The sequence below is a fragment of the Talpa occidentalis genome, unplaced genomic scaffold (assembly GCF_014898055.3).
Source record: "Talpa occidentalis isolate TD23 unplaced genomic scaffold, MPIMG_talOcc4v2.1 talOcc4.14, whole genome shotgun sequence".
Classification (NCBI taxonomy): domain Eukaryota; kingdom Metazoa; phylum Chordata; class Mammalia; order Eulipotyphla; family Talpidae; genus Talpa; species Talpa occidentalis.
The window spans coordinates 9,582,938-9,609,499 of record NW_023601433.1 but is presented as its reverse complement, the minus strand read 5'-3'; the positions used below and the strand labels follow the sequence as shown (position 1 = coordinate 9,609,499).

At 40.7% G+C, this 26,562-nt stretch overlaps 1 long non-coding RNA gene across 3 annotated transcripts; it reads left to right on the top strand.

The window, feature by feature from the left end:
- Positions 1-453: 453 nt before the first annotated feature.
- LOC129145822 (uncharacterized) lies at positions 454-26,562 on the top strand. Of its 3 annotated transcripts, XR_008551910.1 has the most exons (4): positions 454-570; positions 2,230-2,467; positions 6,049-6,342; positions 6,426-6,910. It is a non-coding gene; the product is annotated as an uncharacterized LOC129145822 (long non-coding RNA). The 3 variants fall into 3 exon arrangements; XR_008551911.1 differs by lacking the exons at positions 6,049-6,342; positions 6,426-6,910 and adding an exon at positions 26,424-26,562; XR_008551909.1 differs by having other exon boundaries at positions 6,049-6,910.

Sequence of the window (26,562 nt, the reverse complement as noted above, 5' to 3'; positions counted from 1 at the left end):
AGTCAACATTTTATTACAAAATAATCTTCGCGTTTGGTGCTTTTCCCCAACTGTAGGCTAATGGGAACATTATGAGGACGTTTAAGGTATGCTAAGGTGATATTGGGTAGGTTAGGTGCATTAAATGCATTTTCAGCATTAAAATATTTTCATCTTACAATGAGTTTATCTGGAATAACCTCATCAGAGGTGGAGGAAGATCTGTGTATTATCAGCCTTCCTTGTGATGGGTTGGTGTCACACGGTTGGGTTCTGAAGAGTGGAATTGGAAAGAAGTGGTAGGCATCACTTCTTACTTACTGTCAAGTCACTATTATAACATAAATTGAACCATTATTTTCATACCCTATAATGATAGCAGGATACACCAGTCTTCAACCTGAAGGAGTCTGACTTCTATCTGGTCAGACACCTCATAGCCACAGACGGAACACAGAACCCAGTGGTCATGAGTGTAAAGAACCACAGAACTCAGACAAAGAAATGATCCTTTTCTTTTCTCACCTAAAAATTGGACAAATAAAATAAAAATATGGAAAATAAAATCACATCCAAGGAAGACTTCAGCAGGTGAGAATGGAAAAGAAGTGCATTTTGGGTAGAGAAATGGAGGTGTGAATTTTTTTCAATAATGGTGGGTAGTTTGAGATGAAGCAAACTGAGGGAGCCTGAAGTGCTAATTATTACTTTCTCTTACTTTCAAATCATCACCCTTATTCTCCTCTGTGAAGAGGGAGTGCTCAATTTAGTGCTCCTCTGTCAGCTGACTTATTGGATTTTTTTGTTTTAGATTTTTACTTCATTTTTATTTTATTTATTTATTTTATTAACGATGTATCATTATTTTACATCCTTGTTTGTTTTTCACAATACAGGTTTTGCTAAGGGGACATTAGAGGGAGATGAGGAAGCAGAAGAAATATTGAAGGAGTGTTCTCCTGCTTTTCTTGTCAGGGTTACCCCTGGCAAAGACTCTTCCCCATGATTTCTTGACTTGATTCAGGTCTTGGCTATTTCTACACATTCAGAAACATCCAGAATTCAATTGAACCCATCCTAAATTAGGAGCATTTTCTTCTCAGAAGACTAGGTTGCAGTTCTATTATATCTCCTCTATTTCTACATCATGCCTATTCTATCATTTCCCTTCCCCAAGAAATGGTGATTTCTTCTCGCCATTCTCATCTCTATTTGCCTCATGTTTCCTTTATGCCATTTGATTTCCTCGACACCAATGTAAATAAGATTAAATTTTAATTCTATCTGTTGAAATATCCAGTGTGGCCTCTGTTTTCCTGACTGGATGTTGAGTGATACAGGGGTGTGTCTAAAATGTGTCTGAAATGTCAGCTCTCTCAAGCAGGAAAGGCTGGAGGTCAAGAAGTCTTGAGGTGGAAGTAGAAGGGGTGTGACCAAGCCAAGGTCAGAAGTAGGAAAGGAAATCACAGGACTTGAGGTCCATTTGGGGGTTTATGACTTGGGAGCAAAATCAGCTACATTCAGTTCTACAAGTGCAAGCACAGAAGGTGAAAGAAACGGAGCACAATGCGGTGTCCACTAAAAGTTGGGCCTGTGTGCAGAAGGAATACCTGGTTTTAGGTGATGGAGGCAATTATTATCAAGTGTGTCTTTGTTTCTGCTGTGATGCTGTGGCTTCCAATAAGTTCCCTAGGGAAGCAAACGATGGCCAAAAGAGAAAGGAAGTCAGTGAAGGGACAGGGATAGAGCTCAGAATCACTCAAGGCCAATTCATCATCAGGAGACGATTAAAAGGACAAGTTGGCAAATGCCTATATGGGGCCCTGCCACAAGCCTGGGATAATGAATGGCTGAGGATGACTCCACAGGACTTCCTAAAATTAATTCATCTGTCAAGGAAGAGGCAGGATGATGTAAGCTGTAGAAGTGAGGTAATTTATGAGTTTTTGGAGAGTTTTTAGCTTGATTTTTCAGTAATATCTGTAAGAAGGTCAAGGACAAAATCTCTATACTTGTAATTTTTTAAATTAAATGGTTTCTTAAAAAGGCAGATGGGTATGGGCGTTATAAATCAGCTCAGCAGCATATTGGCATGATGGAGGGTATTGTTCAGGGCATATAAATAAATTTACTTTATGCTTATATTCTGGCTGGATTCTATAGCGTGGAATAGTGTCACAGGCAGAACACTGCTTAGCAAGAAACCTTTTTACATTTCCACCATGGCCCTTATTTGCCTCTATTTCTCAGCATAGCACACCTAGGTGCCTAAGATACTGCCATCCCTGGATGAACACTGCATTCTAAACAGCAATAGAAGGAAAGGACTGGCCAAATTGATACATTTTTATGGACTCAGTGAAGTAAACATTGTAAACAGCAAAGTCATACAACAAAAATATATGACAAATCTAGAACATATCTTGAATACAAGAAATTAGCATGGGCTATTTCTTGGAATCAGAAGGTGAGATGAAAGAAGAGAAAGGTATGTCTATTTTAAAATTCATTCCTCTGTCTGTGTTTTTATGATTTTCCATATAAACCTATTTTTTTAAATTTTCTAATTTAATAATATTGTACAAATGAAAGAAATTGTAGAACAACATGATGTGAAACATGTATTGTGGGATTCCAAGGAGAAACATCGCTTTTGGCTTGGAACCAGAACTTATATAGGAGAGGCAATATTGAGTCCATCTGTGTTTTCAAGAATGGGTGAAGTTAGTTAGACAAGCACACGCTGAGCAATTGTCTCTGCAGAAACTGGGGACACCATGGGGACCAAGACTCCCAAGATACAAGTATGGAGTTTAGAAGATATGGTTATTTGCATAACCATATCTTCTAAACTCCATACTTGTATCTTGGAGTTTAGAAGATATGGTTATTTGCAGCAACATGGATGGCGCTGGAAGGGATCATGCTCAGCGAAATAAGCCAAAAAGAAAAAGAAAAATACCGGATGGTCTCACTCACAGCAGGAATCTAGAAAACTTAAATAAGGGACCAGGAAAATGAATAACTATAAGAAAGTGAAAATCAAAATCAACAAAAAACTATGAACCAGAGACACTTTTAGGGGGCGGGGGCGGGAGGGGAGGGATTGGGGTCAGAATGGGGGGGCTGCAATTGTATGGGGAATATAACAATAAAAAAAAAGAAGATATGGTTATGAGTTATTATGAGTTATAAAGTAGTAACTCTGGAGCTAGAAGAACCTAGTGTAGAATCCATACTGTGAGTCCTAACTACCAGGGGTATCAGTTAGGAACAATGTTCATTTTCCAGGTGAGAGCTAAGGTCAGTATGGACCAGGGTGTGAGAGTAGATATGTTTTGAAGATTCAGGATATATGTCTGCTGATCAACTGCATAAGAACTGGAAAGACAGGGAGTCAAGAATGTCTCCAAATTGTTTTATTCAAAACAACTGGATAGCACTTAATGCTATTTATTGAGAAAGGACCTCTAAAGTTAAAGCCTGTTACCCCAGGGAAATCAAAGGGTCAATACTGGAAACATTAGATTTGCAATCTAGACTGCTGCATATTCAGGTGAAGAGGATGTTGCACAGACATGTAGATTCAGACTGGAATTCAGAGAAGTTCAGGACTGGAGGGAGAATTTGAAAATTATCAGCTTACATAGGGCATTGCAAGGCAGGGATGAACAGATTCACCAGGGAGAGAGAACCTGTGGTCAGTGATGCTCAGTGGCCATGTGAAGAACTAGAAATTGTACACCCAAATTATAGGTATAGGTGTTTGCAATGAAAAATCAGATTTGAGAATATTTTTTAAAAGGAAAAAAGTGTCATAAGATAGTACCAAGCCACTTGGTAGTACATGTGGCACTGACGCAGAATTAAATAACTTGACCAATGTTTTACAAACAAGCTTCAAACTCACATTTTTCTGACCTCAACTCATAATCTCACCACTACAGACAGAAGGTGGATTAAAACATTCTTGCGGATATAAGAAAGAAACCAGATAAGGAAAAATAGAATGGTACCTAAGAATAGATGAAAATAAAAACAAAACCAGGCTAGAAATTTCACCCAAGTGCAAGTATCATTACCGAGAACCTTAGTGAAACCCCGCTGGGGACTAATGTGGTGGACACTCTGAAATATCAGAGAAGTATTGTGGGTATCTTTTAGAAAGCCTTTTTCTAGATTGTTCTGTCTGAAAGAATTAGTAGTCTCCGTGAATTTTTTATTTATAGAATCCCAAGAATCTCTTTTGATGCATCATGCAAAAATCACTCATTTGCCACGTGATGCAGGCAATTTCAAATTTTTTGTCTTTCCTTGGGACAAGTATAAGAATAAATCTGAAAGGAAAAGGGTACAAATAAAAATAAGTCAACTAAAATTAACCGCATATACATGAATCAGCCCCAGATGGACTGAACATGTGAATGCCAAACCCAGCGAATTTTAATTTCAGCTCGAACAAGCAGAAAGAATGGAAGTTTTGATCCTTGTAATAGGAAAACCTGATGGGGAGCAAATTAATAACTTCCCAAGAATCATCTGATAACTGAGGTCACCTCTGTGGTCAAGAAAACTTGGAAAGATGAAGGCATCTTTAGGGAGACACATGAACCAAGAGTGCAACAGGAACTTTTATAAAGAAGCAGGAAAGAAAAAGACTGAAACATGTCTAGGAGGAAATTGTAATGAATCAAGGGGTTATTGAATATTTTTTATTTAAAGTTCACCCACCCCTAATTACTTACTAATAGAAAAGGGAACATAGCTACTATGCAACGCAGAAATCATAGAGCATCTTGACTGGGTAAAGGGTATTTTCTGTATCCAGATGTGCTGTGCTGAGAATACAGCATCTCTTATGCATAGGCTGCCTCTGACCCGGAAGACACACCTTGCAAACGCCAAATGCAAAATAGTCTATTCTCCCAAAACCGACATCAGTTTAGCCTAAGAAGGATAAAAACTGTACCTTACTAAAAACTTTATTAAGGATATATTTGTCCTTTTGCATAGATAGATACAAGACGGGATGAAGTTAAAATTCAATGCAATCACCATCCACATTAGGGAAAAGAATATGGATGGGTAAAGTCTGGATTTCTAAAGTTGTATGAAAAAGTTCATGATATTATGTTGCAACGTAACATAGCAAGCTGACTTACATGCATTAAAAGGAAAACCTAAATCGAGACCTTCTTATCTAGCAGAATGTCTTGACTTCCATCTTGTTAACAATAGCATATATATTTTTCACCCATTGCCGTGTTTTGTTTATCTTTTCAAGTGTAACATGGGTACATTTGGGAAAGCTGGGGTTAAAAATCACATGGCAAATTCTCATTTCAAATAGCAGAAGAAGATGGAGATAGCACAAATCACTATGTACAATTTGTGGAAGAGGTGAAGGTAATTTAATATCATTATGAAAAATACTTGTATAATGGAATCATGTGGGCTATTCCAGCGTGTCTACAGATATAAAATAATGTGAGGAGAAAGTGATCTATTGTTACAACCTTATATTACAGACATTACTTCTTCCCAGTCAATCATTTTTGATCTAGCATAACATTTATTAATCACAATAGGTAAATAGCCGTAACAAAAATAATTTAAAAATAAAGACCAACTTACAGAGTAGATTTATTAAAAATAGGATATTTCTATGTGTGTCTGTGTATTACGATGCAATCCAGTGGCATCCTGTCTGAAATTCTAACTTTATTCCAAAGGTGTTTGCTTTATTAGCGGATTATGTATCTAAGGTGCAGTTCTAATTACCCTAAAATCTGTTATTATTGTTTCTTAAAATAACATTTTTAAAAAAAGTTATATAGATCATCTTTCATAAGGAATATACATAACATTCAAAATGCACACAAATGTCTTTATGCACCTGTATTTATACAGCCTCTTATGGAGTATTTATCAGCATCTGCATTTAAAATGCCAGGAGACACATCTATTTCTTTGTCTATGAGAATGTTTTATAATAGCTGCTTCACTTTGTCATTAGTTGGTAGATTTTAAAATATAGCTTTGCCATTTGAGATGTTGCATAATTTACAGTGACCTGGGAGAGGAGTGGATTTTCCTGTGGTGTTGAGGGATTGGCCCACTTCCAGACACCAGGCAGGCAGTAAGGGAACCTGGGCACCATTGCTGGCAATCTCCTCCTACCACAGAGGCAAGGAAGATTCCAGAATGCCACAGGAGATCTGGCTTCCTGCGTTGTTATGGGAACTGTTTCTCACAAAGGAAATCCGGAAGGGACAGTCTCTGCAGTCAAAGAGAGGGAGGTGGCTGTTCTCCACCTAGGCACAGAAAAGTGCTTACTGTCTTCCGTGGAAGATGTTTGCAGAGGTGAGAAGTCTTTGCTTCCCTTGAAGGGAAGTAGGAGGAGGCATTGGAAGACAAAATGGTGCCTCTTCTTTCCTACCACACAGAACTGTGAAGGGATGACTTCCTGCAGTGCCCTGGGGCTCATGTACCAAGAACTGCTCCAAAGGGCACTTCCAGCTGGGGACCTTCTATACCGATGCTCCAATTTCTCTCATCAATGCTTGACTTCAGAAGGACCTTGCTGAGGATCCTGAACACCTTTTCTGGGCTCCTTCTCTGGTCTGTTTCCCAGGATCCTCTTCACCTGTAGAAAATCTTTCCCAACTTATTCGTTATGCTCTTTGTTTCTTCCTTCACTCCTGTCCCAAAAATCCAACTCATTTTTCCAGTTTTATTGAGATTTGATGAACATAAAGAAGTTTCTAATGACACATAGCATTCACTTACCTGAGGACCTTAGTGGGAAGCCTGGGGCCAAGGGCACGTGGGACAAGTTCCTTTTTGGTAAGTGATGATGGGTTGAGATGTGTGATTTTCAGAAGGTCAGAGGTCAGGCAGCTCTGCATCTGCAGATCAATCCTTTCCATTTTTCCTGCAAAATATATCTTGAGTTCATTTCTTTTTTTGTTATTTTTACTGTCATTGCTAAGCTCCTACCTGCAAAATTTGTCTCCGCAGTGCATCCTTCCCACGGCAGCCCAAATAATCTTTTCAAAGGACAAATCTGACTCTGTTACCTCCCTGCTCAACACAATCAACAGGTTTCCTGCTACTCTCAGAGAAAGACCAACACCTTCGAGGTAGCACTTCCTGGTCCCACCACTGTTTATTTTTCTATCTGCAATGCACATTCCTCTTCTCTTCTTTCTCTCTCCTCCAACCCTGGAGGCTCCTTTATGGATCCCTGATAAGCTACTCTTGTTCCCACCATCAAGATTTAATGGTTTCACTTGTCTGTGGAATAGAAATAACCCAAAATCATACACAGGTAAAATACTGTAGGAACACACATTGAACACCATGAAAGAATTTAATGATCACCAGAGGGAGGAGATAAGAGAGGGAGCCAGTGGGGGTGCGGGCACAGGTTGGTTGGGTGGAGGGTGAGTGGACCATGTGCACATATGGAAGAGCAAAAATGTAATCCCACAATGAAAATTAAAAATAACAGTTTGGTTTCTGCACATTTGCCCTTCTCTTACGAACCTTCCTTCTCGTCTCACCTGCTTTCTTAGATCGCCAGCAGCTCAAGCAACATGTGCATCAGAAACACCTCCTAAGCATCTCCCCACCCCCTATTTCAATCATGTTTATTTATTAGTTTTTACCATAGAACGATTGTCCCGTGTGGTTAGGTTGCCGGTTCATTTTGTATCTAGATGCCTGTGTTTCATTCCATGAAGTGCCATCTGTCCTACTGGAGGGTAGGCTCCTATAGAACAAGGACAATGTTGGCTCACTACTGAATCCCACTGCTTGGCTCATCATAGGTGCTCATTAAACATCCACTGAACAAATGAAGATACCCTAGAGTCAATGTTTTGAAACAGAAAGAGGATCATTTCTCCAACATACTCAAGTGTTTTCTGGACATGTCTTATTTTGCAAGATAGTCATTCTGAGAGGAAATTCAGTTTTGAGAATGAGATAGTAATATTGATTGTGGGAATTTCAACTGGAGCTTGCAAGCTTGCCTAGCAGAAGAATTGGCTCCCATTCTATAAGATGTGTAAAAGCAAACTGGAACAGCAGCAAAGCATTCAATGAAATCTGACCCAATTATCGTTTTTCATGACCCTTTAGTTCATCTCCAGGCGGCCTGGCTCTCTAATCCTTCACTTTAGATCTGCCCATACTTTGGCTACACCTTTTTTAGATCTTAAAAGGCTACATCCCTGGCCTCAGGGTCCCACCCAGGTGACCCATATGTGTTAGAGGAGTGGGGAGATACAGAAAAAGATTCTCATTTTATAATATCTGAAGGGGCTTCTGCATAGGCTTTCTCAGTCTAAATGTATTAATGGAGGGTCCTAGTTTGTCGATTACGAAATGCCCTACTTCAGGTGTGGATCCTTAAATTGTGCAATGGACATTTTTTGAATCAAGGTCTAAGAATTATAGGAGACATTATATATGGACATGAGAGAACAAATATTGTCATATAAGAGCCCATATAAACTGCCAAAGGAGTGAAACGTGCTACTTATTGAGAGCCTACTATATTGTATTTGTTTCTGCATTCTTTTTGGCCTCAAAAAATTTCCATTAAGTATGTTAGGGCCTCTCTAGTGGTGCAAGGGGTTAAGCACAGCACTATGAAGCTATCCCCGGCCTGGGAGCTACCCACAAGGCGCAGCAGACCTCTTCCAGCTCGCCTGCTGCTCCCCTCAGCAGTGTGTTTCAGTAGATCTGCCTGTTTCCTCCCAACTCTGTCTCTGGTGAGTCCTCTCACCCCCCATACCTCTGGCCTGCACCCCAGTTCTCATATGCATAAATAAATCTTTAAAAAATTTTCCATTAAGTATAAACTGTTATCCCTATGTTTATGTGTGAAAACCAAAGTTTAAAGAGGTTAGCTGCCTCCACCATAACACAGTCAGCAAGGGGAAGGTGAGCCCCGGGTCTCACCACTAGGCTGTGATGCCTCAAGAGAAGGGAAATTGGAAGAAGGGACAGGCGCCCCCACATCATTGTGACGTGGCTTTGGGAAAAGGCAGAGTCACACCATTGAATGGCACTGAATTTAGAGTCTGAAAAAAAATGGACTTGATTCTTCACTCTAATATTCATTAGCTTTGAATGATTCACTTAGGCTTGGAAGGGCACTTTCCTCAAGTGTAATGTGGAGGCTAACGGTGTCCTAATTTCAAGATTGTGGTGTGGATGACCGAGGTACCTAATGACATCACACAACGTCTGTGACATCACCAAATCTTGCAGGCGTTGCTTTGTGAACCACAGAAGTACAGCTAAAGGAGATAATGAAACTAGATACCAGTTAGGTGTATATGTCTGTGAATATGCATATATATATATGTGTGTGTGTGTATATATATTTGCATATGTGTATATATGTATATTAATGTAAATACATATGCACAAGTTTATAGTTAAAGAGGCTACATCAAATTAAAATTGTGTTATTAGTTAAGGCACAGTTCTCTCCTCGCCCAGTCCTGTGACCATCTGCCATTAAAGTTTCCGCAATGTTGGGCCTCCCCGGTGGCGCAGCGGTTGAGCGCTGGGTTACGAAGCTGCCCGCGGCTTCTGCAGCGCCGGTTCGATCCCCGGCTGCTCCCCGGCCACCGGAGGAGGGTCCCACATGGCGCGCAGACCTCTCCTGCTGCCCGCTGCTCCCCTCAGCAGTGTACTTCGGTCCTTCTGCCTGCTCTGCTCCCCGCTCTGGCTCTGGTGAATTCTCTCACCCTCCCGTGCTTCTGACTGTACCCAGTGCATGTGTAAACAGAACAAACAGACAAATAAATAAATAAATAAATAAATAAACATGCCTCTATTTAAAAAAAATAAATAAATAAATAAAAATAAAGTTTCCGCAATGCACTTTGCAAGTGCTGGTTTTTGTCCCCCAAGCCCACTCTCTGCTGAAGTGGCCAGGCAGGCTGCACACAGCCCCTCAGAACAGACGTTCAGCCTGACCACGGGAAAGCAGCCTGCAAAAAACACTAAAGGAAAAAGCATTCTGTCCAATCTTGAAAATTAATGTTAACTTCAGATGTTCAGATTTGCGTGGGGAAGACCCCAGCCTACTTCAGACAGGGTCCAGTTATCTCACTTAATAACACAGTTGTAAATCTGAATAAAATTAAAAAGAGATCAAATGCTTTGGCTAAATGCCCTCTCTTGTGATCTGAATACCAACTACTGTGTTGTATAGTCATTTATAAAGGGGCTTGGAGGTAGGCAATAGTGGGGGGAAGGGTCATTAATTTCAGCCCACCCAGAAAGGTGTTAACTATGCCCCATCCTTCTGGCTAGATGATAATTAAGCGGCCTCTTTTGTGCCTCCCCAGAGGAAGCACAGATACTGTATTGCTCTTCAGCACAGTCAGTGAGTGCCATTGCAGTGAATCAAATCTTGTTTATCCTGAGGACGGGGCAGGCTTGCCCAGCTAGGAGTTTTATTTTTAATTGGGGTTCACAGCAGAGTGAACACCCTCTTAGCTGAATATTCTGGATGGCTCCAGGGCACGTTCGGTTAACTCCCTCCTTGCCGAGGCCTACCGTAGCGCCTCACTGGGGGAGCTGAGTATCAATCATAAAAACATTTCCTCTCACAAAAGGTCCAGGGCACTTCTCATGAGACAGGAATTCTCTTAAGTCTTTCTGAAGAGCTTATAAGATCCACAGGAGAGAGATTAGTCTTCATGTATTACTTTGATAATTTGGGATCATAAATCAATTGCTAGAATCTAAGAGTGTGTTAAGTACTTTCAGTTCCTTCTTGCACGCCCTGATCCTGAAGCCTAGAGATGTTTCAATGACTTGTCCAGTGAAAGAGAGCACTTGGAAAGCGAAGTACAGGTTCTTTGCACACAGGCAGGAGAAAATGAACTTTATTCTGGCAACCTTCGGGAAGTGGTTTTGGGTGAAAAGAGAAAGTGAACCATGGGTTTCATTTTATCTTTTTAATCTATTTTTTTTTTTTTTTGAGGTAGCATTGACCTACAATCTGTATATGATTGGGGGGAATAAGCTCACACCTCATCAGATATATGTTGCCATGCCACACTCACCACCAAAATTAATTTAATTTTGAATGAAACTACAGCCTGACCTTTTGGTGGTTGCCAGGTGAGTACAATTTGGAGCTAGTGGGTTCTGTTTACTTGGATCATAAAAACAATGAAATATATGAGTAAGGTCCCTGCTGCACTGAGCTTTGGTGATCCAGGGTGTGGTCTGGGGCATTGAGGACTCAAATTTCCCCACTGGAGTGGCTTGTAGGCATACACTGGAGTGAGGAGATTCTGGACGCTTGATATGAGATCTTAATCTCTTACTCTCTCTGAAACTCAGTTTCACCACATGCTAAAAATGACTGAAATATAAAATTTGTCAGCTGGCAGTGATGACTCAAATAGATAATGAATGGAAAGTGCCAGGCATCCAGTAGAAACCTGACTTACATCATCACGTTTTCATAGTCCTCTGGATATGCACACCTTTCCGCTTACCTGTCTGCAAAGTTCTTTCTGGCAGGGGTGTGACACATCATCTCTGCTGACTCCCAGTGAGAGACTCGATGAAACTTGGTTGAGTTAATGCTGGTGTACAAGTGACATCTAAACGGCATTTCACTGGGGAGAAGACGTGCTGAGAAAGTATCACATCATCTGTGAGTCAATGTCCCGGCCTAGAGCGGGCGTAGTGCCAGCAAACACAGGGCAGGTTCTCTGTGGATTGGGGCAGATGGGTAAAGCAGAGGCCTGGAGCCTTGGTGGCTTTTACAGGCTTTTTATGATCTTTCTATACCATTTGAAGTGAGGCAACCAGATGCAGGTCAGGCAGGGTGGCCGAGGGCCCCAGTGAATCTTTATTCTTCCTGAGCTCTGTGGTGTATCTCCTGTGGTTTCTCCCACACACTGTTGCCTGCCAGCACTGTCCTCTGTGACCCCAACCTTACAGCCTCAGTCTCTCGGCTCAGGTGTGCCCACTCATCCATGCGCACACCATACTCCAGGTGTCCACCATTAGGCATGAATACCCTGAGCCTGCGCTCCCAGGAGCCTCCTGCATTCAAGGCCGCAGGTGATGGCCACAGAGGCCAACGGCGCAAAAGCCTGAACATCTTCATTTACCCTACAGTGGGGCAGCCATTTGTGATCAGACACGTTACAATCAATCCGCGTCAGCGTTTAAAGGTTTAAACGACCCATGGGAGAGGAATGAGGATTATTCATCATGATGGAAACAGGCATTGGACTGGGGTTCCAAGGATTTGGGAGGAGTCAGAATAGCTGAGTGGTGATTCTTTGGATGAAACATGTAGATACAGTATTTTGGAGGCTAGACAAGGTGATGCCGACATGAACCATGGTGAGAAATACGTGCTGTAGGTGCGCCTGCATGTCACCTTCTCCAGGAGATGATTGTGGATGGCGCAGCAAAGACGTGTGTGGGGGAGGAGAGGTTAGCCAGATTGAAATAGGTCATCTCTAGAACCCTCACCCCCTGCTCCTATCCCGGCTTCTCTTCCATCACACTGACCCCTGTCTTGTTTTGCCCCTTTCAGAACTGGCATTCTACCTGTTTGCAATAGCAAAAAAGAGCTTTTATATAAAAACAGATGATCAAACTGACTGGAAAGGGGTAGAGAATTCATAGCTGCTGCAAAGACGATAAGATTTAACTTCTCAGTTTGGCATTTTAAAAATTAAATTCTTTAATCTATCTGGCAGATTCCAAATTATGTGCAGCTGGGCAAAACATCAACAACCAGGGGCCTCACAGGAGAGAGGAGTGAGAAAGGGAATTTAAATCTCCGGAGAGGGGCTTCTGTAGGTAATGTGCTACCTGACACTGGGCATTAATATTTCAGATGCTGGAGAGAAACTCGCATGTCACACAGCGAGACAGCAGCCAGGCATCTGCAGGCCCTGCTCTCAGAAAGGGCACCCCAGCAAAAGGGGAGAGAATGAATCTGCCCAAGGCGAGCGCAACATTTAATTGGCACTAAACAAAAGGAAGAATATATGTAGATCAAAGGCGAACTTAGAAGAAATCCACACAGATACACGTCAAGGGAAGGGAGGGTTCCTTTTAGAAATAACATGCCATCAACATGCTTCTCGGAGAATATCCTTGCATGTCTCACCAAAATGTTTGACTCATTTCTTTTAAAATTTACATGAGAACAACTTCATCCCTTGTAGTAAAGTGAAGACCAACAAGCCACAAGGACAGTGGATAATTCTCAGAGTGAGAATTACAATAAATCTAAAGACAGTGGCTTTTTTCAGGGTTATAGTCACTGGTAGTCCTACCCATATATTGAAATATAATTAAAACTGAGCTTAATATTGTCCTTGGAGAAGCAAATCCTGCCTAATCTGATAAACAATGTCTTTCTGTTTGACTCAGACACAGCCTGTGATAGCAGGACAAGTCTAGGCTGCATCTGGACCAGACAACAACAACAAAAAAAACCTCATTTTATTTAATTTTTTTTAATTATACAATCAGTCTTCCTAGCCCTGTATTTTCTAGAACTAGCAGAGTGTATAGAATATAATATTTTTTCAAAATAAAGTTTTTAATTATGGTAAAATATACATAACATAAAATTTACCATGTTAAGCATGTTTTAAGTGTCCTGTTGAGTGGGAAGCAATGCATTTTCTGTCGAGTCATCACCACCACCAGACCCCTCCAGGGGCCTTTTCATCAGGAAAAACTGAAACTGTCCTGACTGAGCACTAGCTCTCTATTCCACGTCCCCACCTCCCATCCCATCTACACCCAGCTGCCCTGCCCCCGCCCCCCAGACACACACTGTTCCCATGAATTTGACAACACTAGAATCTCCAATAAGTGACCTCCTACAGCCTCTGTTCTTTGGTATCTGCTCATTTCACTTAGAATGTCCTTATTCATGTTCTAGCCTGTGTGAGGATGCCCATGCTATTTAGGGTTGCATGATATTCCCTTGCATGTCTAGACAGCATTTTGTTCATCTACTCATCTGTCAGTGCACACTTATTGGCAGGAGTATTATTTTAGTGAATAAAGGGATGAATGAATGGATGAATGAATGAATGAATGAATGAATCAACCAGTGTATGAGTGACATGGAAAGAACTTACACTTTAAAGGAAAAGAGAAAGTAAGTTAAAACTTGGTCTAGCACTCCCAAGTATGAAAACCGGAAAAAAGGACTGTACTTCCTTAACTTTCACTTTCTTATCTGGATGGAAGGGGTTTAGATTAGAAAGCTAGTCAGCCCTCACAAATCATTAGTCACCCTCCCTCAGTGAAGCACCAGAGGGGTCCTCATTTTCCCTTCAGCCACTGGCTAAGAGGAAGGCAAAGGTGGGGCTTATCTATCCTACATTCTGCAGCAAAGAATTAAATGCCCACAAATACCGATGTACCCTAGACCCTTTATTAAACTTTGTCAACCACTCTAGGGAGAAAAGTCACCTGTGAACAATTTCCGTACAAGTAAAATTTCTCTCATCAAAACTATTTACAGCAATATGTACAGTGAAACACTTGTTGCACAAAAGGTTGGTACTTTGTTTGACATATTTGGAAACTGAGGTATCTTGCTCAATTGCATTTTCCTAGAGGCTCCCAGGCTGACTCAAAACCCAACCCAAAGCACTTCACTTGTCCGACCCTCAGGTGAATATCTCAAATATACCTGGTCTTATAATTTCATAGCAATCCTTACAATTGTGCAACCTCATGTCTTACCTCCAGAAAAGTCAAGGAAACCACTCAAAGTATATTAACTAACTTGCTCTACACAGGGAGTCCATGATGCCACCCTGTAGGCTTTGGATGAGCATTTCTCTAGGCTGTGAAGGCATTCCATGTTCAGGAAGATGTTCTCTGTGAAACCTAAGCCTGTGCTTATTTGTATAACCACACCCAATGGTCTTTCACTGCTGGCCCCAAAGATGGCTCCCGCAATTGAGGAGATAACAAAGTAGGCACCATTCTCTGGTGAATCAAGATGGCAGCCCGCTCCCAAGTGGACAAGTGAAGTACTTTGGGTTTGGTTTCGAGTCAGCCTGGGAGCCTCTAGGAAAATGCAATTGAGCCACATACCTCAGTTTCCAAATATGTCAAACAAAGTACCAACCTTTTGTGCAACAAGTGCTTCACTGTACGTCGATGAAAAATGCCCAGAGAGCGGCCATATCTCTTTTAATTATTACTTTGTCATCAATGATCACCAAAGCCCTCGAGTGCTTGATGTGGTTGCCTAGAAGCAGCGTTTCCCCATCCCTGCTTGAAAGGGTTCCACAGTATGTAAGTAGTTAACCCTTGGCCTGCTGAGCCGCCCGATGTGATCACACACATAAAAACATTTTCTTCTTGCGGCCGAGCAAAGAGGAGCAGCTATTTTTGCTCCCGGGTGCTGTGCAAAAGGTCAGCTCCACCTCAGAATCAAAACCTAACAGGTATTGTAGGTGAAAACCTTATGGAGAAAATAAAACTGGAGACACGAAGCTGATATGTTCACAGACAGTTTTTAAAACAGGCCCCATCTTTTGAAAAGTCAGGTTAGCAGTGCTGTTTTACAAATTACCACTTTAGGTAGTGACCAAACACCCGCCATCATTTTGATCCAGTTACACTTGGGAAGCAGAGTGCTTGAGATTCAGTGTCATTCCTTCTTGTTGTACGTACGCTTTGATTTTTGCTCGACTTCCAAATGTTCATTTGTCCTTAAAGCCAAATAGCTTTTAAGGTCCTTTTTTCAAAAATCCTTTTATTTTTTTAAATCTTCATAATGCCCACCGTAATCACTAGTAACCCCCCCCAACTTGGATGCCCCCCTACACTAAATCATGGCCATTATTTTATTTACCATCACTCAATTTGGTAGCATTAAGTTGATAGCACATTTTATTTTCTCAGTTTATCCGCTGAAATTAAATACATAAGGAGAAACGGAGATGTGCAAGAATTATTAAACCAGAGAGGAAATGTGTTGTGTTTCAGCTGATGACAAAGTGAGCTTCATAGATTCGCGGGTGGGAGAGCTCTGTCCATATAGTTACACGTGCATTTTCCTTTTGAATTTTGCAGCCTAATGCTAAAAATGAAATATTCAGTTATTTGGGAACAGATGATTTTCAGCAAGAGGGTTTATAATTTAGTAATTGGAGAAATAAAAGATGCCTTTCCAACATGGCATTAAAACTCTTTAATAAAATAGGGAAAATGAAGGTCTAAGATGACAGTCTTTATCACAGTGTTTATAGAGACATTATAGGTTCCCGTAATTGTTGAGGCCAGTGAATTAATGAATCCCCTCTGTAAGTCTCCATTTGAAATGATTTCGATGGTGTCTGCTGTCGGCTGCTTTGGAAAAGCCTGTTGTCTGCAGCTCAGGAGAAGGGCCTTGAACCCTGCCATTCAATCCCTTTCAGCCCATCAGCTGAGTCTAATTGCCAGAAAGCACACGAGACCCCAGCCTGATTGTTCCTCCACCTCCTTTGAGGTTTGGAGGCATGAAAAGCAAAAGGAAAAAAAAGCTCCCTTTTGATCTTCTGTTTCTTTCTCTCTCCCTCCCTGTCTCTCTCTTCCTTTTTTTGTCTGCCCACTCCTACTCTGAGAATGACACATTTCTTTATAAGGCTTCTTCTCCTTCTTATAAGGACAATAATTAATAAGGCCTTTATAAAATGAGGCTTGAATTGGTGTCACCTCATTGGTGGGTGGTCTGGGGCTCTGAAGTGAAACCTCGGTGGGCCCTGGCCTTGTCTGGCCCCTGCACAGGTCAGGTTTAAATACCCTGACCCCAATTTTCAGTCTCTTTCCCTAATGAGGCGATTCGCACAAGGATACAAAATTATACGAGGAGGGAGAGAAGACAAAAGTGTTAAGGTGTAGTTGACACCACAGTAGCCACATTGGATTATTGTCTTTGTGCCCGTGACATCACAGCTGTGTATGTCCTTAACGCCAGCGCTCTCCCCCCGGTTCCCATGGCGAGCTTCAGAGAACGACTTCACAGACCCCAGGAGCTGCCTCGCCTCAGGAGCCCCGAAAGGAGTGGCCGGGTGGAATCAGAGGCACCAGGAGCCCCGAAGTAGCTTTTGGAATTTCTGCACCGACAGCTTCTGTCAATCGCTTGGTTAAAACAGCATTATTTGTATCCATATAATTTTACAGGCTTATCATGTTGACATCAAGAGTTTAAAACATTCTCCTCTGCATGTTATCTGTCCTGAATCTGGCTAAAAGCAGGTTGATTTTGAATAGAGCTGGCTGGGAATACAGCCTCTTGTCGAAATGTCTAAGTGGCTTTTAAAATAACTGAGTAACCTTAGTAGATGAGTTGTTAATAATAGGGCAGACGGCCTGTATGAATTATGTCTTTATGGCTCATAACATTTTTTTTTTTTTACTAATAAAATGATGTGATTGAATGAAGGGAAGAGATAGTAAAATGAAAGTTGTGGTAGAAAATATAAAGGTAATTTTTTTCCTCTCACATTCAACATGATTTCCTACATGTGCTATATTTCAATTTAGTCCTCTATCCTGAAAAAAAAAAAGAGATAGAATCTTACATTAAAAGAATCCAGTAGGAAATGTAGTCAAGTTCCAAATGCAAAAAAAAAAAAAAACAAAAAACTACTGGGCCCCCATAAAGTGTTGCAAAATAAATATTATCAGTTCAGTTACACAAAAATGAAATGAAAAAGATGTTTTCATTTTCAAATGACTTTCCTTTTTGTTAAACAAGTAGATCTTTCATTTCTGCTCAAAGAATACTATCAGATGTTTCACAGCAAAACAATCACCATCCCAAAAGAATCACTACACATTAACTTTATGCAAATATGGGTAAATGAGACCACTGTCTCTGAATAATGAAGGAAAGAAAATGTATCATAATAGTAGATTTTAGTATGACATAGCTGATCCTTGATAGCCTTTATCGAATAGGAAGTATGGGCTCTGGATGTACTCTGCTTAAACTGCTTTCATGTCAGAATTATCTTCACTGGTACCACAATGGTCTAGGATTATTTTTGAGGTTGGGGGCGGGGGAATAAAGTTAGTGAATTTAAGGCAAAAAGTCCTTTGTGAAAAGGGAATGTGAAATGGCCAAAGAGAGCAGTAACCAGGAGAGGCATGGTCTCTGCTGCACAGACCATGACAAAGTGAAACTCTTGGTTCCATTGTTAAGTAGGTGGGTACTTGGAAAGTTCTAGCCAATTATCTGTGAACAAGGTGATGTCATTTCTGGATCAAGCTTTCCCTGTTAGGACAAGACTCTCCAGAGAACTTCTCCCACTGGTGTGATGACTGACTGGGGTCAAGATGCTTATTTATATCTGGGTCTCCAAAGAATGGGGGATACATATCTTCCCAGCACAGGAAGCCAGGGCAAGAAATCAACCTTAGTTGGAGAAGACACTGAGATTTAGAATATGTGCTCTTATCCCATAATCTGCATATCTGGGTTGATACAGGGCAAATCCCACTGGACTGAACTGAGAGAAAGCATACTGTCTCACCATGGCGGGAGGGTGGCAACAAAAGATGGGGTATGTAGAGTAGCCTTCCTACCATTTGAAATTATTGAACACCATTAAAATCTATTTAAGTTTATATTAACATGAAAGATGTAGTAAATGGACACAATGGAATATTACTCAGCTATTAAAAAAGAAATGGACTCCTCCCATTTCCAACAATACAGATAGACCTTAAGGGAATTACACTGAGTGCAGTAAGTCAGACAGAGAAAGATGAACACTGATGATTTCACTCATCTGTGGTACAAAAAGAAACAAAGCAAATAATGTGCTAAATAAAACAAAGGTAAGCTTTTGGAATTTAAGACCAAATTAGAAGTTATCAGAAGAGGAGGTAGAAGAGGGGTTGGTAAATTTAGTAAAGGGAGCCAAGTCAGTGATGGAGAATGGATTTGGGCTTTAAGTGGGGGGACATCATGTATGTTCAGATCTTGGTTGAACAGATAGATAAGAATGTAAGACAATTGGTAAAGGTGGTTTTTTTGTTGTTTTTTTTTAGGTCTTTGGGAAGCAAAATGATTTTATTATTTTATTTTATATATTTTTACATCAGTTTTCAATTTTGCACAATGTATGCATTTTCATCTTGGTTATAGTCCCCATACAATTCCCACCCCCCTTATTTTGACCTTAATCCCTTCTCCCCTCCCCCCACCCTCCATAGTGTGTCTCTGGTTTATAGTTGCTTGTTGATTGATTTTTACTTTATTATAATTAGTCTTTTTTCCTGGTCCCTTATTTAGGTTTTCTAAATTCCTGCTATGAGTGAAACCATCCAGTATTTTTTCTTTTTCTTTCTGGCTTATTTCACTGAGCATGATCCCTTCCAGCTCTGTCCATGTTGCTGCAAATTATGTGTGTTTATCTTTTTTCATTGCTGTGTAATATTCCATTGTGTATATGTACCACATCTTCTTGATTCAGTCATCTATTCTGGGCATTTGGGTTGTTTCCATAGCTTAGCTATTGTAAATAGTGCTGCTATAAACATAGGGGTGCAGGTGCCCTTTTGAATTAATGTTTCTGTGTCCTTTGGGTAAATACCTAGGAGTGGGATTGCTGGATCATATGGAAGCTCCATCTTTAGCAGGTTGAGGAATCTCCACACAGCTTTCCATAGTGGTTGGACTAGTTTGCACTCCCACCAGCAGTGCAGGAGAGTTCCTTTTTCTCCACATCCTCGCCAATATTTGTGTAGCTATTTTTTTATATGTACCATTCTTACTGGTGTAAGGTGGTATCTCAATGTGGTTTTGTTTCTCAGGGGAGGAGGAGGAGGAGGGATCAGAGAGAGGAAGGGAGGAGCACAGGGGATTGTGGTGATGGTGCATGGGTGAACTGGTGCATTAATGAAGGAAATTCTATTATATACATCTGAAACAAACAATGTTATAACACAATGTCATGCAATAAAAAATCAGTAAAATTTCAAACAGTTAAAAAAAGGAATAAAGAATAGTTAGTTTTCCGTTGCCTTCCTGGTGGCTCAAGGGGTTAAGACACAACCTATGAAGCTGTCCACAGCCTCTGCAGCACGAGTTTGATCCATGGCCGGGCAGGGAGCTACCCACATGGCACAGCAGACCTCTTCTGCCTTGCCCGCTGCTCCCCTCAGCAGTGTATTTCAGTCAGTCTGCCTGTTCTGCTCCCCACTCTGTGTGTAGGTGAATCCTCTCACCCCCTGCACCTCTGGCCTATACCCCAGCTCTTGTATGCATAAATAAATAAATCTTTAAAAAATAAAAAAGAATGGATAGTTTTCCTTAAGCCATGTAGAGGCTACATGATTACATTAGAATATGGAGAAATAGGGCTTCCCCGGTGGCTCAGTGGTTGAGCGCTGGGTTGCGAAGCTGCCCGCAGCCTCTGGAGCGCCTGTTCGTTCCCCGGCCACAGGGTGAGGGTCCCACATGGCACGACAGACATCTGCCGCGCCCACTTCTCCCCTCAGCAGTGTACTTCGGTCCTTCTGCCTGTTCTGCTCCCCGTTCTGGCTCTGGTGAATTCTCTCACCCTCCCACGCTTCTGACTGTACCCAGTGCTTGTATGAATAAATAAATAAATAAATCTTTTAAAAAATAATAAATAAAATAAAATAACATAATTAAAAAAAAGAATATGGAGAAATATTGAGGAAGAGGAAATGAAAAAAATAAATATCCTTGTTTTTGAGGAATCATTTCTTTCTTTTTGATGTTTCTTGTTTGTTTCATTTTGCTTTTTTAGGAAATATTGAACAGTCTGTCCTCTTGTCCCCTGCAGGAGAATGTGTTTCCCATGTTACTGCTGAGACTAGGGGAAAGTTTCATTTCTACATATGCATATACTACGTCTCACAGAAAGGGAGGGATTCTTTTAAAAGATCATTTATCTTCACTACTACAAATTCCCATCTTGAACATACCATTTCAATCTCTGTGCTTAAAGAGGATCCTCTCATCATAGCTGAAAATCCCAAAAATTCTTCTGATGCATTTTATAGATTTTTCTGGTTTGTTGGTTTAAAATAATGTCCTTTCACTTAATTCACAGGGTGATATATGCTGTTTTCCAATTTTGAGCACATGCCAGTTAAGATTTGAGCCCTCATCTTTCAGTACACTGCTGTGCCGGCACATGCATCTGTGTGTGTGTGTGTGTGTGTGTGTGTGTGTGTGTGTTTTGAAATATTTGTTTTTGATATAAAAAAGTCAGGGAATGTTTGGTAAAGAGAATGTGTGCAAAAGATCAGAGAGGTGTGAAGATCAAAGATTTTAGACACATTTCTCTTGGCTCTATGTAAATTAATCCTCTAACGTAAGGTTATAACTTTTATATATATTTTTAACAGTAAAAATCTCTCTGGTATCAAAGTACTAACTTTATAATTCTCTTTTCACCCTCGCCAACTCCCAGCAATGGTGTCAAACTTAATTAACTTGTGGCTTAACCACATTTACAGTGTTCCTGATCTAGTTTCTATTAAGCAAGTCACTGAAAGTGAGGGTCAAGACTATTTATTCCCAAGTGAGTCACAAAAAGTCCTTTGCTGTGTAGGTGGACATAAAATCAGTGAAAATATGCAAAGTCACTGAGTTTGTAATGGATTCTAATTTTTGGAAAAAAAGCTTTTAAAATGAGTTTTCTATTTTTAATTTCCCCAATGAACACAGGGGTAATGGTGATAAAGTTATAGATCGGAAGAAAGTCCAAAATTTTGGTGGTTCTGTTTTTTTCTTTTCTGTTACCAACACAACAGAGATAATACTGAACTCCAGTTCATTTTTCTAATCTAGTTTTAAACACTTAAATGAACTTACAAGGAGTGCACTTTAATGAGAAGTATTATTATTTCTCTCAGCATGAAATTTTACACATGTAAACAGCAAACATATACATTTATGATGCATTTTCTCTTGGTTAAAAAAATTAATCCAATGACACATAAGATAAGAGTCAGGTATCTACATAGATTCCACTTGCATATGAAAGAGAAAATTCCCACCCACTTACATATGAAAGAGAAAATTCCCACCGTGATGGCCCCTTCATAGAAATCAGACTGCTTATGGCAAAGAAACGCAAGGTAACCCCTCCATGTACACCACTCTCTTCCACATCTAATTCCAATTTTCTTTATAATCCAAGACAATACTGTTGGGTTCCGTTCCTATGAACCAAAGGATTATAGAAGTTATGCCTGAAATAGAACTAAAAGTAAAATCACAGTAGTAAAAAAATTTCACTTCATTTTTTTTTTTTTTCCAGAATAAACTCACAGGCCTCCCTGCTGGTACAAGGGGTTAAGCATAGCAATGAGAAGCTATCTCCAGCTTCTGGAGCACCGAGTTCCATCCCTAGCAGGCCAGGGAGCAACCCACATGGCGTAGCAGACCTCTCCTGACTCACCCACAGCTCCCCTCAGCAATGTATTTCAGTCAGTCTACCTGTTCTGCTCCCCACTCTGTCTCTGGTGAATCCTCTCAACCCCTGCACCTCTAGCCTGTATTCCAGTTCTTGTATAAATAAATAAATAAATAAATAAATAAATAAACAAACAAACAAACAAACAAACAAACAAATAAATAAATCTCTTAAGAAATAAGCCCATGAATGAAAATGCACAACTTGGAAAATTATATGCTATTGGTACCTCGGATTTACCCAGGCAAGAAAGCAAGAAGGGTGGCCATCTACTCTTCAGACAAGAAGGGTGGGCTAGGGCAAGGCTTTTACAATTGTTTCCTGAGGTGGAAACCGCAGGTGGAAGAGATGGCTAGTGGGGAGGTACTCGTGATGATGCTTCACTTTGAGAGGGGGTATCTGGAAGTCTGCGTGGGTCTCCCCCAAGTCAACACAGGGTCTATGCTTCAGCAGCATGGTGATACCACGCCCGCTACGTGAGGTGACCCCGGTTAATGAGGACAGAGCTGGTCACAGAGGCACCTCAGTGTGTTAGTGCTCACCTGCCCAGCCCCCCCGGCCCCTAGAGGGAAGACACTTAGATGAGAGCCTAACAGAGACATCTGTGCTGTGTCCACTCAGAGCTGGTTCCTAAAGAAGCAGTCACTCGTATGGATTCTTTCTTACACTCCATAATGTTCTTGCATATTAAAAAAAATGTCAAAACGTTTGTAAATTCAAGTATATGAGCATTTGCATGGAAACCTATTCCCATGGTAATATGATCCTTCATGTAATCCCCCCATGGAATTTCTTTATAAAATATGAAATACATGTCTCTCCCCACTCAATGGTATTTGAGCAGAGTGTAAAATTCTCAGCCCCTGACTTTCGTAAATAGAAAAGAAAAATGGATCCTGGTGTTATTGAAATCTATAGACTTCAACAGGTGGGAACAATGTCAAACTCACCTGTGGACACTCAGGAAACTGCCTTGGTTTTCATACAGCATTCATGACCTAATTTCTCATACTCTGAGGTCTAGGCAAAGTCGGAGAATGCAATTTTAGTTCTGCTTCATAGGAGGACTAGCTAGTGTAGCTGTTTCCTCATAAAATATTTACTGATGAAAAATTTGATCTATGTAGCTATGCGGTTACATGCAAAGACAGAGTTTATTCCTATGGCATTATTTGCTTGTTTTAATGGGACTAGAACATTCCATATGCTTTTTCTTTAGCTAAGATCACTACTACAGGGAAATGAAAAGTAGATGCACTTTAGTTTAAATTCAGTGGTCAGCAATCACGTTGTACCTGAAATTGTGCCAGGTGTAAGGAGCAGGAGAGAGGAAGGAAGGGTGTGACCCTACCTGCCCTGTGGGAGACCTAGGGTGTGTGTGTGTGTGTGTGTGTGTGTGTGTGTGTGAATCCAGAGAAAAAGAGAGGGCCTCCCCGGTGGTGTAGCGGGTTGAGCGCAGTGCTATGGGGCTGTCCACTGCCTCTGCAGCCTGGGTTCGATTCCCGGCCAGGCAGCGAGCTACCCACATGGTGCGGCAGACCTCTCCTGCCTTGCCTGCTGCTCCCCTCAGCAGTGTTTTTGGTCCATCTGCCTTTTCTGCTCCCCACTCTGTCTCTGGTGAATTCTCTCACCCTCCCATGCCTCTGGCCTATACCCCAGTGCTTGTATAAATAATAAATAAGTCTTTTAAAAAAAGAGAGTCCCCTGCTTCCTCTGTAAGACTCAGCTCAGCAGAGCAGTGATAGATACAAGAGGAACATTGTGTCTGATTCCAAAACCCTTAATGAGAAATGTAAGTTTTTATTAAAGGTTTCCTCCAAGGCATAGCCATGGAAATGAGCTCTTTCAACTGTATACTTTTTTTTTTTTGAAAAAAAGTTATCTTTGCTCATCTTTCTCCCTAGAGTCATTCTGCTCCTACCTAAGTCTCTTCAGAAATCCCATCCTCCCCAGTGCTCAGCCTCAGCAATCTCATCTCTCCTCCTTCCTATCTTTTGCTTCCATTTCATTCTCTCTCTTTCTACACTTCTCAGCTTTCGTGTGGAACAATTTCCCCTGCTCTCTTTTCCCGCTGTATATCCTTACCAATGATCATGATGAACTCAATAACTGAATAAAGGTCAGTGGCAGCGCAATTGGGGAAAGGTTGCAAATTGTGCTCAAGTCAGTTATATTGAGGTGAAGCTTGTATAATATTTCCATATAATTTGTATGGCTTTCCCAGACGTCATCTGTATTAGGTTGCTAGAGGTGCTATCACAAAGCACCTCAAACTGGGTGGCTTATGCAACCAGAACTGCCTCACAGTTCTGGAATCAAGATGTCCACAGGGTGGGTTCCTTGTGAAACCCTGAAGGGAGGATCTGGTCCTAAAGGAAGGATCTGGTCCTCTTCCCTTGGCTTATAGATGGCTGTCTTCTCCATGAGTCTACATGTTATAACCCCTCTGTGCATTTATGTCTGCTCCCACATTTCCCTGTTTAATAATGAAACAGTCATATTGGATTAGCAGCCATCCTAATTACCTCATTACAACTTCACTATCCCTATAAAATACCCTTCCTTCCAAATAAGGAAGGGAGACTTGGTACTTAAGAATAACATGAATTTTGGGAAACATAATTCAAGCTACACACCATTAATGAAATAATACATTTATTTTTTTTTCCTTCAAGCGTCTTTCTCGTAACCTACCTATTTCTTTGCATGTATCATGAATGTGTTCCTTTTAGTTGCTAAGTAATATTCCACTTTCATGGATAGGTATCATTTTTATATCCATCACTATTTGATGGATAGTTCAATTATCTCTGGTTTGGGATTATTAAAAATAGGCTGTTATAAACATTTTCATGCAGTTCTTTCTTTGTACATATGCCTTGGTAAAATTTAAATATGGAATTGCTGGGTCATAGAAATAAGTCTTTAATTTTATAAGATGCTGTCAAGCTATTTTCCAAAATGGATGTACTATTTTTCATTCTTATCAGCAATTCAAAGGGCTCCAGTATCTTTGTCTATTCACCAGCATTTTATATTGTCCATTTCATTTTTTTTTTTTTAATTTTTCTAGAGGCATGTCTTATTTATTTATTTATTTGTTTGTTTGGTTTATACATGCACTGGGTACAGTCAGAAGCGCGGGAGGGTGAGAGAATTCACCAGAGCCAGAGCGGGGAGCAGAACAGGCAGACTGACGAAACACACTGCTGAAGGGAGCAGAGGGCAGCAGGAGAGGTCTGTGCGCCATGTGGGACCCTCCTCCGGTGGCCAGGGAGCAGCCGGGGATCGAACCGGCGCCGCAGAGGCTGCGGGCAGCTTCGCAACCCAGCGCTCAACTGCTGCGCCACCGGGGAGGCCCCTGTCCATTTCAATTAATCTCACCATTTTAAGAAGTATATTGTGATAGCTCACTATGATTTTAATTTTCATGAGCACCTTTTGATGTACTTATTCTTTTGCCCTACTTCTATTGTATTATTGACCCTTTTAATGGGTTACGAGAGTTCTTTATACACTACAGATCCAAGACTTTCATAGATATAAGCTCTGCAAATACTTCCCCATGATCCATGGTTTGTTTTCATTTCTTTTAATAATAACTTTCAAAGGAGCCAGCAGTTCTATTTTAATTTTAATATTTTGTTCTTGTCACAGAAACAATTGGAAGAGGGAATTAAGGTTTGAATGGATGGTCACTTTTTTTTTTTTTTACTAACTCTATAAGTTGAATAAAAATTTAATAAAATTTAAATTAATAATTAGTCTAATTTAATTGGAATTTTGTTGTGACAGCTTCACCTCCCTTCTGAGGATCCCCCTATTCCTCAGTTTACCCTCAGCTCATTGTTTCCTTCATTAGCACTTCCCATGCCATATTTCTTGGTTATTTTAGTATATATGTAGTTGATTAGAGTTGGTTTAAATTGTGCCTTTTTTCTGCTCTTTTTCTAGGCCAAGGCTCTACCTTTTCAAAATTCTTCTCATCTCCTTGACTCCTAAACTTAAAGAATCCCAGGACTCAGCTTGGCATCTCTATCCTTATGCTCATTCTCTAAGGAGGAACAGTCACTTATATGGATTCAATATTATA